Source organism: Heterodontus francisci, chromosome 5 (genome assembly GCF_036365525.1).
Source record: "Heterodontus francisci isolate sHetFra1 chromosome 5, sHetFra1.hap1, whole genome shotgun sequence".
Taxonomy (NCBI): domain Eukaryota; kingdom Metazoa; phylum Chordata; class Chondrichthyes; order Heterodontiformes; family Heterodontidae; genus Heterodontus; species Heterodontus francisci.
The window spans coordinates 119,531,824-119,549,913 of NC_090375.1; the positions used below are offsets into that span (position 1 = coordinate 119,531,824).

General features: G+C 43.8%; 1 protein-coding gene across 13 annotated transcripts in view; it reads right to left on the reverse strand.

The window, feature by feature from the left end:
• Positions 1-10,833, reverse strand: part of ncoa2 (nuclear receptor coactivator 2) — a 305,628-nt gene extending 294,795 nt beyond the window's left edge. For 10 of the 13 annotated variants that reach the window (XM_068031992.1, XM_068031988.1, XM_068031990.1 and 7 more), the window contains exon 1: positions 10,682-10,833. The gene's annotated coding sequence lies outside the window, so the exon portion shown is untranslated. Of the gene's footprint in view, positions 1-7,293; positions 7,431-9,676; positions 9,694-10,681 lie in introns of those variants that run through there. The other 3 variants (XM_068031991.1, XM_068031985.1, XM_068031987.1) reach the window with 2 other exon arrangements.
• Positions 10,834-18,090: the final 7,257 nt, after the last annotated feature.

Genomic DNA, 18,090 nt, shown 5'->3' on the forward strand with positions numbered 1-18,090 from the left:
TGCTAGAAAAAAGCAGACATGATGTTGGAACAGGTTAATGAGTTTGATTGCTACAACGCAGCCACTTTATTGTGTGCAACGTGATGAATTGTTAGATATGATGAAGTGTTAACAGTGCTAATCGATATAGTTCCCGTTAGATTCCACAGCTGTGAGCTGTAAGTATTGAATTAGCTGTTACTGACTTTGATTGAAGCTCCAGTGGAGTGACAGATGCTACAGAAAGTACATTGAGACTATTTTCCTAATACAGCATTTAGAAAAATAAATGCTAGGAATTTTGATTCATTTAAGAGTTTTGCAGCTAAACATTTTCACTTCGATAAGATGTTTTGGTACAACAGGATTTTGTTCATTTAATCCTATTATTCATTCAAATGTTATTCATTTCCTTATTTCTACCATACTAAACTGACTTCAGAATGACACCCCTATTATCAAATTGATAACACCCAAGGGTGATCTCATTTTCAAAACACTGAGGGAGGAAGTGACATCCAATGCTCACTGGTGCAGGTGTCCTTAAAGTAGATGGCACAGATCTGTAAGTGTCTCTGTGCCAAACTGGACCACCAGCTCCTCACAAACATCGTCAGGTATGTCTAGGCCTGCAGAAAGGGTTGGTGCCAGATAGCAGGTAGACACAGTCTGGCTTTTGCACCTAGTGGTCAACCTGGTATACCTTCTTTCATTGGGTCCTACTTCATGAAACACTATTTGTAGTGTTCAAAACCAATCCCCATTACCAATTTTATGCTAATAAAAAAAAAAACTGGGTGGGGGGGGGGGGGGGGGGGGGCGGGGAGCCATGGATGATAGAAAAAAAAGCTTTTTTTAAAAAAAGCATGACATGCCAAGCACTGGAGACTCCTTACTTAGATGTACTATTGCTCCCTCAGCTACAAAGGAAGTTCGTATTTCAAGTGCACTTTTTCACATCCCCTCTTCAGGTCTTCCTAAAGTGGCTGCATTGTAGCAGTCAAACTCATTAACCTGCTCAAACATCATGTCTACTTTTTACGAGCAGTGTATAAAAATCGCTTTTAGCTACATATAAAACCAAGAGGCTACATATTGTTCACAATAGAGATGTGTTCATGAAGAAAGAAGAGGTGGTCTTCATGAGCATGTTCACTGCAGATAATTGAACTGATCTCTCTCGCTGCCTCTCACTTTCTCAATTGTTCTTTTTCTCTCTCACTCACTCTCACATCCCCCTTTTCCCTCGCCTCTCTCTGTTCCCAGCATTTTCTAAATTTTTGATTTCTAACATCTGCAGATTTTTTTCTATTTTCTTTTTAGCTTAGCTGGTTTTACAATATTCAATTGTATAAGGTTCCAAATAAACAAAACAAGGTAAATTTAAAAGGATGAAAATTGTCAAAAATGAATAGAAGCCATTGCTAAAAATATCCTGTAAAAGTTCAGAATTAAAAAGGGCTACAAAAGACAGAGTTCCTCAGCCCAGCAAAGGGAGCATTCAGCCCAATTTTGTCCTAAGTGGATGGAAAATCTAACTATTAACATTTAAATAAAGCTTGGCTATGTTTCAGGGAGACCACTTTAGGTCAATCTAAAAGTCCTGCTAAAAAATAATGCTTGACATTAAAATGGTACAGATGAGGTTAGATGAATCTGAGCCAGGTATTCTAGTACCATCGTGCCTATCCTAATCCTGTGCCATGTGCTTTAGTGAAAGCAAAATTCTTGTAAATTTTACTTACATATAACTAAAATTGCACTGCAAGTGGCATGTTTGGCCCTATGTATTCAGAAAACATGGAAACAGGACTTGTACAAAGCAAGTTATATAAAAATTGGCGCAATGATCTTGGGTCTGTGCTATATCTGATTTCAGCCGGGACAGCAATTGCAATCTTTTGTTGCTCAACTCTATCCAATTGTTCTGTGTTGGTACAAAACTAAATCCCATACTAGATTTCAACAAACCTCCAAATTGAATATGTTTAACAAACGCTCATATAGGTTCAGCCTAGTTTTATTTCCTCATACAATACCTATTTGATTGCACCTCGCAGTACACATTAGTCAGCAATATAAATAATACAGCTCTCCTGCTGCCAGAAGATCTTTGTACCACAAAATGAGGTGGGTCGTGCAGGCAGTCTGTACTATTCCCAAAAGTAACAGAGAATTTATATTCATTTTTAGAGGCAGCTATGATTTTAGGCCCTGAAAAGTTGAGTGGGAGGTAGTGGCAGAATAAAAGAAAGTCAAATATTAGCCAGGGGTCCTGCTTATTGATTTTCTGGAGATGCCCTTTGTAGTTAAATGACTGTTGATACTAATTGGCCAAACTCTCAAATGAAGAGTAGCCACTTGGTTGAGTTACCAGAGGCCAACTGACATTTGTGAAACTGTGTCCCAACAGTCAATGTTTTTAGAAGAGGAATGGAGAAAATCTTCCAAAAAGCCCACTATTTTTCTTTTTGTACTTTAAATAGGGCGGCACAGTGGCGCAGTGGTTAGCACCGCAGCCTCACAGCTCCGGCGACCCGGGTTCAATTCTGGGGACTGCCTGTGTGGAGTTTGCAAGTTCTCCCTGTGTCTGTGTGGGTTTCCTCCAGGTGCTCCGGTTTCCTCCCACATGCCAAAGACTTGCAGGTTGATAGGTAAATTGGCCATTATAAATTGCCCCTAGTATAGGTAGGTGGTAGGGAAAATATAGGGACAGGTGGGGATGTGGTAGGAATACGGAATTAGTGTAGGATTAGTATAAGTGGGTGGTTGATGGTCGGCACAGACTCGGTGGGCCGAAGGGCCTGTTTCAGTGCTGTATCTCTAAACTAAACCTGTACCAATCCCAATATCATTCTATGCTTTTTATTAAGTTTAATATTTTAGCAATATTGGGATTGGTGTACTTTACTACAGCAACACTCCAGCAAACTGACAGTCAACAGTCACCTGAATCCATTTGCAATTATACAAAAGCTTCATGTGGATTAGGTATTGCCATTTCAGTTGTGAGTAATAAGTCATATAGCAATGGTTTGTTTTGCTGCTGAAACTGTTTAATATACATGACTCAAAAGCAGGAATGTAAGTAGCATTCATTTATTTTTGTCCTGCCGTCAATTTTTAAATACCTGAACAGAATCCCGTTCACACGTATTCATATGGGGAGAGCTCTCCTCAATGGCTTGACAAGTTTATTCAATTAAGCGAGCTGAGAAGATACTTGGCTGAAATATCAGAATAGTTTGTAGTTCCATGGGTACCAAAGAATCCGAGGGAAGATGAGAACTTTTTTCTGCAGCGAGTTATGATGATCTGGAATGGGCTGCCTGAAAGGGTGCTGGAAACAGATTCAATAACTCTCAAAAGGAAATTAGATAAATACTTGAAAGGGAAAAAAATTGCAGGAATGTGCAGAAAGAGCAAGGGAATGGCACTAATCTTTCAAAGAGGTATCTCAGGCGCAATGGGCCAAATGGCCTCCTTCTGTGCTATAAGATTCTATGATTCAATGCACCATGACAACAATGCCAATAGAATACAGTTGACGACAAAAAAAAAAGCAAAACCTCTCATGACTACCAGCCACTAACTCTTTAAATACAAAGGGTTGCAACTCTACGGTCTCTTCCCCGCTCCATCTCCCTATTCGCAAAGACAGAGTTCCAGAAGCTCAGTAGGTCTTCATTAGTTTGGTCATTCTTCATATCAGTCTTGACTGTGCACCAACAAGCTATTTCACTATTGGGGAAAAATATACAGAAGTATCTAACCTGAGCCTGACCCTATCCTCACCCAACATCAACAGATATGGCAGGCATCATTGGATAGCTATCAGGATTTTTATTTTCTTCATAGCCAAGAAAATCAAGCCTAATTACAATATCCCCACTGCCACCCCAACTAAATCAGTCCAGACTCCGTGAACTAGGGGCCATCCTGATCTTCATGCTTCAGTTCTCACTAAGCCAAGACATTCCACCTCAGATAGTTATTTTACAGAACAAACAAACTTGCATTTATATAGCATCTTTCCTGACTTCAGGACATCCCAAAGCATTTTACCCTTGATGAATTACTTGAAGTAGTCACTCTTGTGTACACAAATGCACACAGCAAGACTGTACAAACAGCAACGAGGTGAATGAGCAGTTTCTGGTGGTATTGGTTGAGGGATAAAAGTTGTTTAGGCCAGTTCTGCTCTTCTTCAAGCAGTGCCATATCATATTTTATATCAAGCCAAGAGTTTTATGTTTCATCCAAAAAAAGTCACCTCCAATAATGCATTACTAAACTGAAGTGACAGTTTAGATTATGTGCTCAAATACTGGTGAAAGCCTTGAACCAAGCTTCTAATACAGGCCACCACTGAGCCAAGGCTGAAAACTTTTGTGACTTGCAGAATCTATTTTGTAAACTTAACTTCATTAAATACAGCACCAGGCATAATATATTTATGGAAATTCAATAAAAACCATAGTAAATAATACACAGTAGTAAAACTACCTATTTATTTTAAACCAGTGTTTTAAATATAGGAAGAATCCCAGTGATTCAACGATAAGTTATATATAGTTGATCACTGCATTTATCTGTATTTTCAAGTGCAATCTTCATGTATGTGCAGTATCTACGCAACTTTTTTTTTAAGAACTACCCTTGCTTTCGCGCATTTCAAATAAATCAATGAAGGAAGTTGATATCTGGACATGCAACTCTAGGTCATTTGTTCTGAAAGAAGGAAAGAAAGCAAGAACGATATCAGCACGATGAGCACGACAACAACAAAGTTAGTCTTTCGGACATGTAAAACTGTATAGTATGTTTTAAGATAAAAGTCAAGGTCTGGAATTTTCAACTGCTAGTCTGAATTTTGAAATATAGAGCCAACATGATCAAGATGTGTCTATTCTTTTTGACAATTTCCAGTTTCCTGACCTCAACCGCCTCCTCTTCACTATGGACATCCAATCTCTCTACACCTCCATCCCCCACCAGGACGGTTTGAGGGCTCCCCGCTTCTTCCTTGAACAGAGGCCCAACCAATCCCCATCCACCATCACCCTCCTCCGCCTGGCTGAGCTTGTTCTTACATTGAACAACTTCGCCTTCAACTTCACTCACTTCCTTCAAATAAAAGGTGTTGCTGTGGGTACCTGCATGGGTCCTAGTTATGCCTTTCTTTTTGTGGAATATGTCGAACTTTCCTTGTTCCAGTCCTACTCAGACCCTCACCCTCACCTCTTTTTCCGTTACATTGATGACTACATCGGTGCCGCTTCCTGCTCTCGCTCCAAACTGGAAAACTTCAACTGTGCTTCCACTTTCCACCTTCTGTCACCTTTACATGGTTCATCTCTGACACTTCCCTTGACTTCTCTGTCTCCATCTCTGGAGATAGGTTGTCTACTAACATTCATTATAAGCCCACCGGGTCACACAGCTACCTTGACTACACTGCCTCACACTCTGCTTCCTCCAAGGACTCCAACCCATTCTCCAAGTTTCTCTGTCTCCGACGCATCTATTCTGATGATGAGAGCTTCTACAACAGCGCTTCTAACGTCTTCCCTTTTCCTCAACCAAAGGATTCCCCCCACCCCCCCCCACCCCCACTGTGGTTGGCAGGACCCTCAACCGTGTCCTACCTATTTCCTGCACTGCTGCCCTTACCCCTTCCACTCCCTCCCAAAACCACAACAGGGTTCCCCTTGTCCTCACTTTCCACCCCACCAGCCTCCACATCCAAAGAACAATCCTCCGCCATCTCCAGCGTGATGCCACCACAAAACATCTTCCCTTCCCCTCCAGTCAGCATTCCGAAAGTATTGTTTTCTCTGCAACACTCCTCAGTCACCCCCGACACCTCGTCCCCTTCCCACGCAATCACAGGAGGTATAATACCTGCCCTTTCACCTCCGCTCGCCTCACCATCCAAGGCCCCAAACACTCCTTCCAGGTGAAGCAGCGATTTACTTGTTCTTCCTTCAATTTAGTATACTGTATTCACTGCTCACAATGCAGTCTCCTCTACAATGGGGAAACTAAACGCAGATTGGGTGACCGCTTTGCGGAACACCTCCGTTCAGTTCGAAAGCATGACCCCAAGCTTCTGGTTGCTTGCCATTTCAGCACACATCCCTGTCCTTGGCCTGCTGCAGTGTTCCAGTGAACATCAACACAAGCTCGAGGAGCAGCACCTGATCTTTCAATTAGGCACACTGCAGCCTTGCAGACTCAACGTTAAGTTCAACAATTTCAGAGCATGACTGGCATTTAAAAAAAAAAAAATTTGATTTAATTTTTTTAACCACGTGCCTGGTTTTCATGTGGACAGAGCTGCTGGTCATTAACACTCTCTCTGGACTAATGCTTTGTTGTTCACCACAAGCATTAACGCACTCTTTGCCTTTGTCCCATGACAGCTTTGTTATTTAATCTCTCCTGCCCTATCACACACCTTCCCTTTAGTTCTCTTCCCCACCAAACCCTCCCACCACCACTGCCCCTTCACTTACTCAAAACCAAATTCTTTTCTAACCTTTGCCAGTTCTGATGAAAGGTCACAGACTTGAAATGTTAACTCTACTTCTCTCTCCATAGATGCTGCCTAATCTGAATATTTCCAGCACTTCGTTTTTATTTTTCTCTCTATTCATCACATGCTTCAATGCTTTTTGCACCTCCTCATAGACTACTTCAATTTCATCACTGTGATCCTGCGTGGGCCCACAGTTATAAACACACATCATTTCCCTTTAAGTTGTGCCATAATCACCCACTCTAATATTGGCCAATATCCCTGCATGGTTCTTGCTACCTTTATCATTATCCTGACTCCATTCTTATGTTCACTGCCACCTGAGAAGATTACCACCTGCTTTCCTTTGTCTATTATCTCAGATTTCGTCCATCTAACTTCTGACAATCCTAAAATGTCGATGTTGAGTCTTAACATCTCTTTCATGTAGTTGTCTATTTTACCACTCTGGTAGGAGTGTCCTCACATTCCAAGTTCCAATTTCCAATAGTTCTTCTCTGGGTTTGAGTGGCATCAACAGATGGTAGCCGTTCTTCCGAGTTTGGGCTGCCCCTGTCATACTTGGCTACATCAAAGAAACTGAACCTGAATCTTAGGAAAAGAATGCTGAGGTGCTACATTTTGTCATCTATGTTATATGCCTCCGAGACATGGGCAACAAAAAGCATCTATTGATAAGCTGAATGCATTCAAGATGTGGACACTTAGGAGGATGTTCCGCATATCCTACACAGACAGAAAAGCTGGATTGTTTCTGATGAAAGTTCACAGACCTGAAAGATTAACTCTGTTTCCCTCTCCACAGATGCTGCCAGACCTGTTGAGTATTTCCAACACTTTGCGTTTCTATTTACACGAAGAGAACTCCCTGTTTATCTTCAAAAAGTGCCACGGAATCTTTTACATCCACCTGAGAAAGCACACGTGGGGCTTGCTTAAATGTCTCATTCAACAAATGGCACCTGACTACTTGCATTTATATAGCAACTTTAATGTAGCAGAAATTCCCAAACTGCTTCACAGATGCGTAATCAGAAAAAAAAATTGACACCTAGCTAAAAATAGAAACATTAGGATGGTGACTGAAAACTTGTTTGAAGCAGCAGGTTTTAAAGCATCTCGAGGAACCTTGAACCCGTGATCTCTCAGAGGCAAGAGTGCCAACGCTGAGCCAAGGCTGATACCTGAACAACAAAGAATAACGTCAGAATGGAAACTGGTGGTGTCCCACAGGGGTCAGTGCTGGAGCTACTGTTTCATACAGACAGAAGATGGCATGTTGGCCAAGCTGTCTAAATTTGCAGTTGACATAAAATTAGGTGCTAACCAACATCCGATTAACCAATACAGGCTAGATTAATGGGCAGAGAGATAGAAATATAAGTTCAACATGGATAACATAAAGTTTCAGATTAGGTAGATATAAAAATATGGATTATAAAATGAATAGGAACATGGATAACGTAAAGTTTCAGATTAGGTAGATATAAAAATATGGATTATAAAATGAATAGGAACATGATTGTGGCAAAGAGTAGAAAGCAGTTTGGAGGGGGGGGGGGGGTCTAAATGGGTGTATCAGTGAAGCCTTGAGTTCAATATTCACAGGTGGGAAAGAAACTAAAAAGTTGGTGATGCAACTTTATCTGTCTTGGTGAAGCTACATTTGAAGTATGTGCTTGATTTTGGTCCCTACATTTACAGTAAAGATGCAGAGAAATTAAAGGGAGCTCAGGGACAAATCTGAGGAAAGATTATCTGCCTTGGGGCTTCATTCTGTGGAGAAATGGGTGATGAACGTAATCTCTGATTTTCACAGGTCTGGCAAATTCCAAAACTGGAAAGTAATTCTGTTGGGCAGAAGATTTGATGAGGATACACAGTTCCAAGTTATGTCTGTCAAAAGAACATAAGGCATCTTATTTTAATAACTGGATGAAAGAATTGAGAAACAGGGTACCAGCATGTCTGGTGAAACAAAATCATGGCTGGTTTTGAAAATTATCTAGAGCTATTAGTGGATTATAGTAAACATAAAGACAGCTAGGTGAACCAATGGATAATGCTTTGGTTAGGGAAAGACCAACTATGTTTCCTGATAATTGCATCGTTTGATAAATTCTACAGAAGAAAACGTCCTCACAGTTCAGCTGGTAATCACACCACTAATGGAACTGAACAAACAAGCAACAGCCCAAATGAAATCCCTAGTCTGTGCGGATTTACCAATCTTAAGAGCAGTTGGGCACTATAACAACCCATATCATTGCTACAAAAGCAAAGTACTGTAGATGCTGGAAATCTGAAATAAAAACAGAAAATGTTGGAAATATTCAGCAGTCTGGCAGCATATGTGGAGAGAGAAAGACTTAATGTTTCAGGTCTGTGACCTTTCATCAGAATTATTACATTCCTAATGTTTCCTAAGTTTTGAGCAAGTGAAAGGGGAAGGGTAGGAATGCTAATGGCTGGGGATTTAATTTGGCTACTGCCAATGGGGAAGGGAAAAATATAGAACATGGATCTTGGTTTCCGGTCAGGACACAGTGATTTCTGCACCATAGTACACATGTAAAATGTAACTGCATAATCAGGCTCAGCTAGGTGTTCTCCACGATCAAATAACCTGTCAAAACTGTCGAGTCTGATGCATGAAATGTGGAGACCATCGCTTGTATCAACAGAACGGTAACCCAGTATTGTAAGTATGTTAATCAGTATGGAAAATAATTTATTTCGCAGAACAAGTAAGTAATGTTGATCATTCACACAGATGAATGATTAAATCTGTGGACAATTAAAATTGTAGACCCAGATGAATGTACTAAGTCAGGCCACATTTTCGAAAAACGTTCCTCTTTTACAACAGCGGAAAGTGAGAACAAAATATTCTCCAAAATACAACGTGTTATTAGAAAGAGAAAAGGGCAATAGTTTTCAAATACGGAGTATGAAAAGGCTAGGTTTCACAGAGCTCTGCAGCGTTTCTACAAAGGATCCTTGGTATTTTTCTATTTCAAGTTTCTGAACATTAACTAACTACCGCACTGAGTGGGGAATTGAACTTCAGGTTGAAGAAATCCCGGAAAATAATCTCAGCCAACAAATAAAAGTAATGCCTGGTGTACATTAAGGGAAAAGGAGAAAAAGTTTTACTTTGCGGTATGCAGATGAATCGAGGAGCAGCTCCTGCAAGCTCAAAAGGACCAGGTCAGCCACATTAAGTGGATTGGCCAAGAAGCTGCCATTGATCCCCGCCTTAATCACCGTTTTATCTTTCAGGATAACCCAAAGACCCAGCTCTGCCGCTGCTGGTGGGGAGGGAGGCAAATCACCACCGTCAAATCAACGTCCTTGGGAGTTGCAGTCCTGCGTCACCCTCCATTCACAGCGCCTACCAGAAAGACCCAGCCTGTTAAACTACAACTCCCGAGAGACACTGCGAGATAACTCGGCGCCTGTGCGTTGGGATACTCGGTGTTTATCATTACTGTTGAACCGTTTAGGGAGCTTCAGCGTGACCGAACTTTAAGCCCTGGGGAAAACCCGTCCCCGCCCCTTCCCCAGTATATCCACCATCTATTGGTTTAAATCGCGAGTATTCCCACTTCACCAAGGCACTGGAGGCGTTCCGATTGGTCAGTGTCGCTGTCCGTCAACGGTGCCGTTCGGATGCTTCCGTTGCAGTTAGGTTGAGCCAAAAGTAAAGCTCGTATTTTAGCAAAATGCTTAACCCAATTAAAGAAAGCGGCGCCTTCTCGGCAGCGGCTTCAGCACCAAGCCAGTCCGACAATAACATGTACAGAGGAACACGGCAACAGCGAGGCCCCACTGAATTTAATGGAAAAAAAAACACACACACACACTTTCGTGACCTCAGTGGAGAAGTTGTGGATTTGGAGAGTCCCTGACGGGGGCCCGCTGGGCTGGAAGGTTCCCGAACCCCCTCACTCCGCAGGAAGAGGAGGCTGCGGGCCCGGCGGCGGCAGCGAAACCGGCTTCACGGAGGGGCAGCCCCCGGCCCGGCCGCTGTCGGAACAGACCCACGCCGTCGTCGCCTCGGCTCCCTCCGTCTCACCCCCCCCCCGCCCGAGCGATAAAAATAAAAAACAGCCAGCTGTTCCGTCAAGGCCAACCCGAGAACAGGAGCGGCCTACTCACCGGTTGAACGGGCTGGGGGGTCAGCAAGAGCAGCGGTTCACCAACCTGACCTTCGCTTCTGAAGAGGGACTCTCCCAACTGTCCGCCATGTTGCTCCTTGTGTATTTAAATGGCAACTTCCCACAACCGAGTGAGCGGAGCAGAGGGGGAGGGACGGAGAGGAGAGGGGGGTGGAGGGCTGGGCTGGTGCTAGGCGGGTAACAACAGGCCAGCGCTCCGCCGCCACCATCACCCTTTCTGCAATGGGATTTTCAAGTTTGTAAACATTTCTCCGCCAGGGCTGTTCAGAGCCCCGTGAAACCCTCTCACCTGTCAGAAAGGTATCTGCTGCAATGGGCCATTATTTGCCATCCTGCACATTCCTAAACACACAGTATCCCTGCATAGCTGGCACCACTTCCTTACAGTCGGGCCAAGATGTATAACCACAATGGAGGATTTGCAGAATTAAATGTTCTGTATTTTTTCAGCAAAATTGTATGAGCAGCCCAAGCTGCTTCACATGCCTGTTACCTTACGTTGTGTAAACCACAACGTGCCAAAACGATTCACAGAGGCATGGTCAAAAAAACATGACAACCAGCCAAAGGAGGTGGTATCAGCAGGGGTGAATAAAAGTTTGGTAAACATGTCGATTTTAAGGACGGTCTTACAGCAGGAGCAGGAGGTGGCAGGGTTGAAGGGGGGCATTCCAAACTACAGGGTCCAGGCAGCTGAAGGTGCAGCTGCCAATGATGGGAAGAAGTGAAAGTGGATGCTCAAGAATAGGGTGACCATACATCCCTGATTTCTGGGGCAGTCATCAGATGAGACAGTGTTCCCAATTCACAAAATTGGCTGCAGAGATTCAAACAGGATCCACATGAACCTGAGTTACCCTGCAGTCGCACCACACAAGTGCCAGGCAATGACTATCTCAAACAAGAGAGAATCTAACCATCTCCCCTTGACTTTCAATGGCATTACGATCGCTGAATCCCCCACTATCAACATTGTGGGGGTCACCATTGATCAGAAACTGAACTGGAGTAGTCATATAAATACTTTGGCTACAGGAGCAGGTCAAAGGCTAGGAATCCTGCAGCGAGTAACTCACCTCCCCCCTGACTCCCCAAAACCTGTCCACCATCTACAAGGGACAAGTCAGGAGTGTGATGGAATACTCTCCACTTGCCTGGATGAATGCAGCTTCAACAACACTCAAGAATCTGGACACAGTTATGCAGGCCCTCACCTGCCAAGAATGAGGCATATTGGTTTGTCATATGAACATTTAATTTTTAGCTGTTTCTGGAGCGAGGAAATGACTTGTTAAACACTTCGGCCGTGGCTGAAAAAAAAACATTTACATATACGAATTAGGAGCAGACGTCAACAGACATCGAAGGTAAGGAAGCGCATTCCAGGGCCTACTAAGGAGGATACAATCCACAAGGGCCAGGACTGGTTAGACCAGCTGGTCACATGACTAACTGGCTGTTCCAGCGTTTTCTTTTGAACTGGCCACAGAGAGTTTGAACTCAGAAAGATTGTTTGTTCCTGGACTGAGAAAATCTCTCTCCTGTCTGCTCCCATCTCTTTCTCACAAGTCTCTGAATCCACTGAAGAAACATGAACCCCAACAGAGAAAAGTCTCCTACAGCGAACAAGGTTTAAGAAGAATACTGGGCCCCAACGACAAGTAAGATCTACCTACAACCAAGGACTGTACAGTGAGCTCGAAGAACTGTAAGAAAAACTCTTCAGATATTGCCTCAAACATTTCCACATTATTTTTTCTTCTGCTCTTTTCTGTCTCTATTTGCATGTGTTTGTCATGTATGCGTAGGCATCAACCAAATTAGAGTTTAAGTTTAATAAATTTCAGGCTTTCGTCTTTAAATCTAAGAAAACCTATTTGTGCTGGTTTCTTTGCCTTATAATTGGAAAGCGGTGAACAAGAATTCACTAAGTGTGAACTAAAAACACAGTGTATTTAAAAATACAACCCTGTTACGGTAAGACCAGGTGAAGGCTGAGAGGGATCCCTAGGCACCTTTCTCACCAGGTCGTAACGGAGATTTTGCAGCTAGCGTCCAGGATTTTACCGACAGCCAAACGAGAGAAATTGGAAGTGAGAAGCCAAATTGTTCCCATCAAAACAGAGTAAGATTTCAGTACAGGCTTTCTTGTGGTTGTCTGTGTTTGAATACTAACATGTCTGCGACTACATCTAGTAGCTCCCCAAGTCAGGGTGAAGTAACTTGGGATAAGTTAAAAGCACTGTCTATGGAGGAGTTGAGGAAAATGGCTGAGCAGTGTGGGATCACTGTATGTGGCACGCTGGGAAGACTGAACTCCTAAGGCTAGAGGCCAACCATTTTTCCCCTTGAATCTGAAGAAGCAGAAACAGGATTAGAAGTAGACTCCGACAGGGTATTGTTAGCAAAGATACAATTGAAACAAAGGAAACAAGTTAGAAGACAGGAAAAGAGAAAGAGAGAGACAGGAGAGGGAGAAAGAAAGAGCCTTCCAGAAGGAACATGAAGAAAATGAAAGGCAGGAGAAGGGGAGAGAAAGAATATTCTGGAAGGAATGCATAGAGAGAGAGCTGAAGCGGCTTGAGTTAATTGGGGACGACAGAGTAACTCCAGTGAAAGCATAGCTAATATGGAGGAACATAATTCAGGGCTGGGTACAAAATTGTTAAAACTAGCTCAACTAATCCCAAAATTCAATGAGGAAGATGTGGAAGAATGTTTTGTGTCCTTTGAGAAATTGGCAAGGCAGCTAAAATGGCCAGCTGAGACCTGGCCTCTTTTATTACAAAGCAAGCTAACTGGAAAAGCCCATGAGGTTTATTCCCTGCTGCCAGATGAGAGTTCATCAAATTATGAACTGACAAAAAGTGCTATCCTTGGGGCATATGAATTAGTACCCGAAGCCTATTGCCAGAAGTTTAGAGCCCTCAAGAAGTAAGCTAATCAAACCTATCTGGAGTTTGAAAGAGGTAAACAGCTGGCTTTTGACCAGTGGCTGAGGGCTGTTAAAGTACAGCTCAGCTATGAGAATCTCAGAGAAATAGTTCTGTTAGAGGAATTTAAAAACTCTCTCCCACTTTCCATAAAGACACATGTAGAGGAATAGCGGGTTCAGAGAGCCCAGCAAGTGGCTGTTCTGGCCGATGAGTTTGCTTTAATTTATAGGTCGATTTCCTAGGGGAGAACATTTCGTAGTCAATCGGAAAAGGACAAAGGGTGGGAAGTTGATAGGAGTCCAAACAGTCCTGGGAGAGAAAGAAAAGCAGGAGACACGGGGTCCTCCATTAGCCAAAAAGGAAGGTGCAGTGAGCAGGAGTGAGACCCGGAGACCTGTGTACTTCCATTGTAATAAGGCAAGTCATCAAAAAGCTGACTGCTGGAAACTAAAGGGAACACCGGTAGGGTTAATCAGGGCACTCCCACTCATTGAAGAAGAGAGCACAGCAGAACAAGCTGTGGCTTTAACTGCAGTAAGAGTGAGACCCAGGAAGCTTATGACAGCAAGTGCAGGAAAAGCGAATAGGATTCCTGAGGGCTATCAGGGTTTTGTGTCTGAAGGGAAAATAACCCCATACCCCTCGAGTGGGGCCAGCAAGCCCATAGTAATTCTCAGGGACACATGGGCCCCTCAATCTCTTTTACTGGGAAAAGGCCTGACCTTTCCCCCAGAGAGTGCAGTGAACACCAGAATGGTGATGAATGGTATTGGAGGGCAGTGTATGCCTGTGCCTGTACACCGGGTGAACCTGGATTGCGACCTAGTTTGGGACCATAGGGATTGTCCCTAGTTTGCCTGTGGACAGGGTTGACCTGCTCCTAGGTAATGATCTGGTGGGGGTGAAGATGGTAGCCCGCCCAGTAGTGAAAGAAAGACCGCAGGAGGTCAGAGAGACAGGGCAGTGGCAGGAGACGGACCCCTGCAGTTTCCCTGAATGTGTAGTGGATCAGGCCATGATCAAACCAGCTCCCCCAGAGGTTACTGCATTGACATTGCAGGCAGATGACCAGGTCTGACTGTCTGGAGACTTTCTCTGGAAAGTTAGGAGACCCAGGGAATTAATTAAATGGATTTTCCCTAGGTGAGGCTTAGTGAGCCAACCCAGTCTTGCGAGAGTTAGCACAGGCTGCCCAGTCTGAAAGTGAACCCGGGGGGTCCCTGATTGCTACTATTTAAAGAATGAGGTACTGATGAGGAAATGGAGTTCTCCTCACAGACCTGAGAGCAAAGAGTGGACAGTAGTTCACCAGTTAGTGGTGCCGCAGAGGTACTGGAGCGAAATATTAAGAAGATCCCATGAGACTACAGTGGCTGTACATGCCGGTATACGAAAGACTAAAGCCCACATAAGACAGCTGTTTGACTGGCTAAAACTTCACAAAGATGTGGTGGAGTACTGCAGGAGTTGCCACATGTGCCAGGTTGAGGGGAAACCCCAACCTACAGTGAAACCTGCACCCCTAACTCCTGTACCAGTGCCAGGAGGACCCTCCAGCAGAGGGCTGAAAAACTGTAAGGGATCCCTGCCGAGAACAAAAAGGGACAGGCAGGCACAAGGCTGGCAAAAGGTTAGACAGGGAAGGGGGAAAAAGTGACCAAGAGGACAGGTCAAAGGAAGTCCGTGAGGAATCCCAGATGAAAACCCCTACTGTCCGGTCAGACAACCTTGAAAAATGTGAAATGTTAGACCCTGCATCCTCCTATGTAAATGCAGACACAAGAAGCATCCACCAGAGTTGCTAACAGCATTTACAGGAACCTGCAGGGACAAGAAAGACCTCTAGGGGGCAGAGAAACCACGAGGGTGATGCGTCACATTGTCGAAGTGCCACAGGGGAGTGCAGTAAAGTCTGCACTAATGCCTGCAGGCAGGACTGTCCAAGAGGACAAAGAGGAAATTAGCAAAGAATTCTCCCCACAGTCAGGAAAAAAAGTGAACCACCCATCACTTGAAGCCAAAAGCCTTTGCATGACTCAGCAAAGCTCTGAAAGAGTGTTCAGGACAGACCCGCCCACTACTGAGTCTCCTGAAAAAAAAATTTCCAACTCAGGGCTAATTAAACCTAACCATCTCAAAGACCCTAAGCAGCCATGGAAATGGGAAAACTGAAGAAAAACTTCCCGAAAGAATCACATGTTTACTGGGATGCCAAAAAGGGGGCAATTAAAGCAGCACTGGCACCAAGAAAAGACAGGTCGTAATAAGTTTTAGGATTTGTAATTGAATGGGAATGAATGAGACAAATGCATGTTTTTTTTCTGTATCTTGACCCTTTTATTGAAATGCGCTTTTCTCAAATCGTATTTCATTCTGCTGGGTGTGGAGGTGTCATGCAGGCCCCCATCTGCCAAGAATGAGGCATATTGGTTTGTCATATGAACATTTAATTTTTAGCTGTTGCTGGAGCGAGGAAATGACTTGTTAAACAGATCAGCAGTGGCTGGAAAAAGCATTTACATACTAACAGACATCGAAGGTGAGGAAGCGCATTCCAGGGCCTGCTAAGAAGGATACAATCCACAAGGGTCAGGACTGGTTAGACCAGCTAGTCACATGACTAACTGGCTGTTCCAGGGTTTTCTTTTGAACTGGCAATAGAGAGTTTGAACTCAGAAAGATTGTTTGCTCCTGGACTGAGAAGATCTCTCCTGTTTGCCTCTTTCTCAGAAGCCTCTGAATCCACTGAAGACACATGAACCCCAAGAGAGAAAAGTTTCCTACAGTGAACAAGGTTTAAGAAGAATACTGGGTCCCAACGAAAAGCAAGATCTACCTACAACCAAGGACTCCACAGTGAACTCGAAGAACCGTAACAAAAACTCTTCAGATATTGCCTCAAACATTTCCACTTTATTTTTCTTCTGCTCTTTTCCGTCTCTAACTGCAAGTGTGTATCATGTATGCATGCTAGCGTGGGCGCATCGTGTATCTGTAGGCATCAACCGAATTAGAGTTTAAGTTTAATAAATTTCAACTTTCTTTAAACCAAAGAAAACCTGTTTGTGCTGGTTTCTTTGCCTTATAATTGGAAAGCAGTGAACAAGGATTCACCAAAGGGGAGCTAAAAACACAGTGTATTTAAAAATAAAACCCTGTTACGGTAAGACCAGGTGAAGGCTGTGAGGGACCCCTAGACACCTTTCTCACCAGGTCGTAACAGCACGATCCAGGACAACGCAGCCCGCTTGATTTGCATCCCATTCACAAACATTCACTCCCTCCACCACTGAAGCATCTACAAGATGCACTGCAGCAACGCACCAAGGCTCCTTGGACAGCGCCTTCCAAACCCTCGACCTCTATCACCTAGAAGGACAAGGGCAGCAGATGCATGGGAACACCACCACCTGCAAGTTCCCCTCCAAGCCACATACCATCCTGACTTGGAACTGTACAAACATACGAATTAGGAGCAGGAGTAGGCCACTCGGTCCTTCAAGCTTACTCCGTCATTCAATAAGTTCATGGCTGAACTGATTAATCCACATTTCCAGCTACCCCCGATAACTTTCCACCCCCTTGCTTATCGCTTATCAACTATATCACCATTCCTTCACTGTTACTGGATCAAAATCCTGGAACTCCCTTCATAACCACACTGTGGATGTACCTACCCCACATGGACTGCAGCAGTTCAAGAAGGCGGCTCACCACCACCTTCTCAAGGGCAATTAGGGATGGGCAATAAATGCTGGCCTAGCCAGCGATGTCCACATCCCATGAATGAATAAAACAAAAAGAAGGGGTGGTCACTGAGGGTCTTTATGCACAGATTGTGCTCTGTGTACTCAGTGCACCTGCTCTGCACCCATGACCTCCCAAAAGCTGTGGATTATGTGCAATTTTCCTGAGAAAACAGCCCAGGCCAAAATGTTTCGGTAACGTGGGCCCCTGGTAACCAGACGAGTGAGCAGCAGCTCGAGCTGGGTCATGGAGATGCCCGGGAGCTGGATCATAGCTTGCTCTGTTACCACAGATGGTGTGGGTGAATATCGGGCTATGTGTCCCAGATTCAATTTAGAAAATATGGTCACCCTGCTCAAGAAGCCAGAGTCAGAGGAACGGAGAGGTCAAGGGAGTGAGTTGTAGCACTGAAGAAGGTTACAGAGATAGGAAATGACAAGGCCATGAAGGGATTTAAATAGGATGAGAATCTTGTGTATTATATAGTGACACTTTGGGGATTTCGATGTGTCTTTGGGAGCAAAGACTGTTCGTGTCCTATTAGGAGCAATGTACATAAGTACTTTGGGCACAAATAGATTTGCAAACATGTATCAAATTAAGAGATTCAGGCTTTCGAAACTTCTGACTATATTTTCAGTGCCAGTGTAAATGGGGAACATTCTCCAGACATATAACAACAACTTGCATTTATATAGCATTTTTA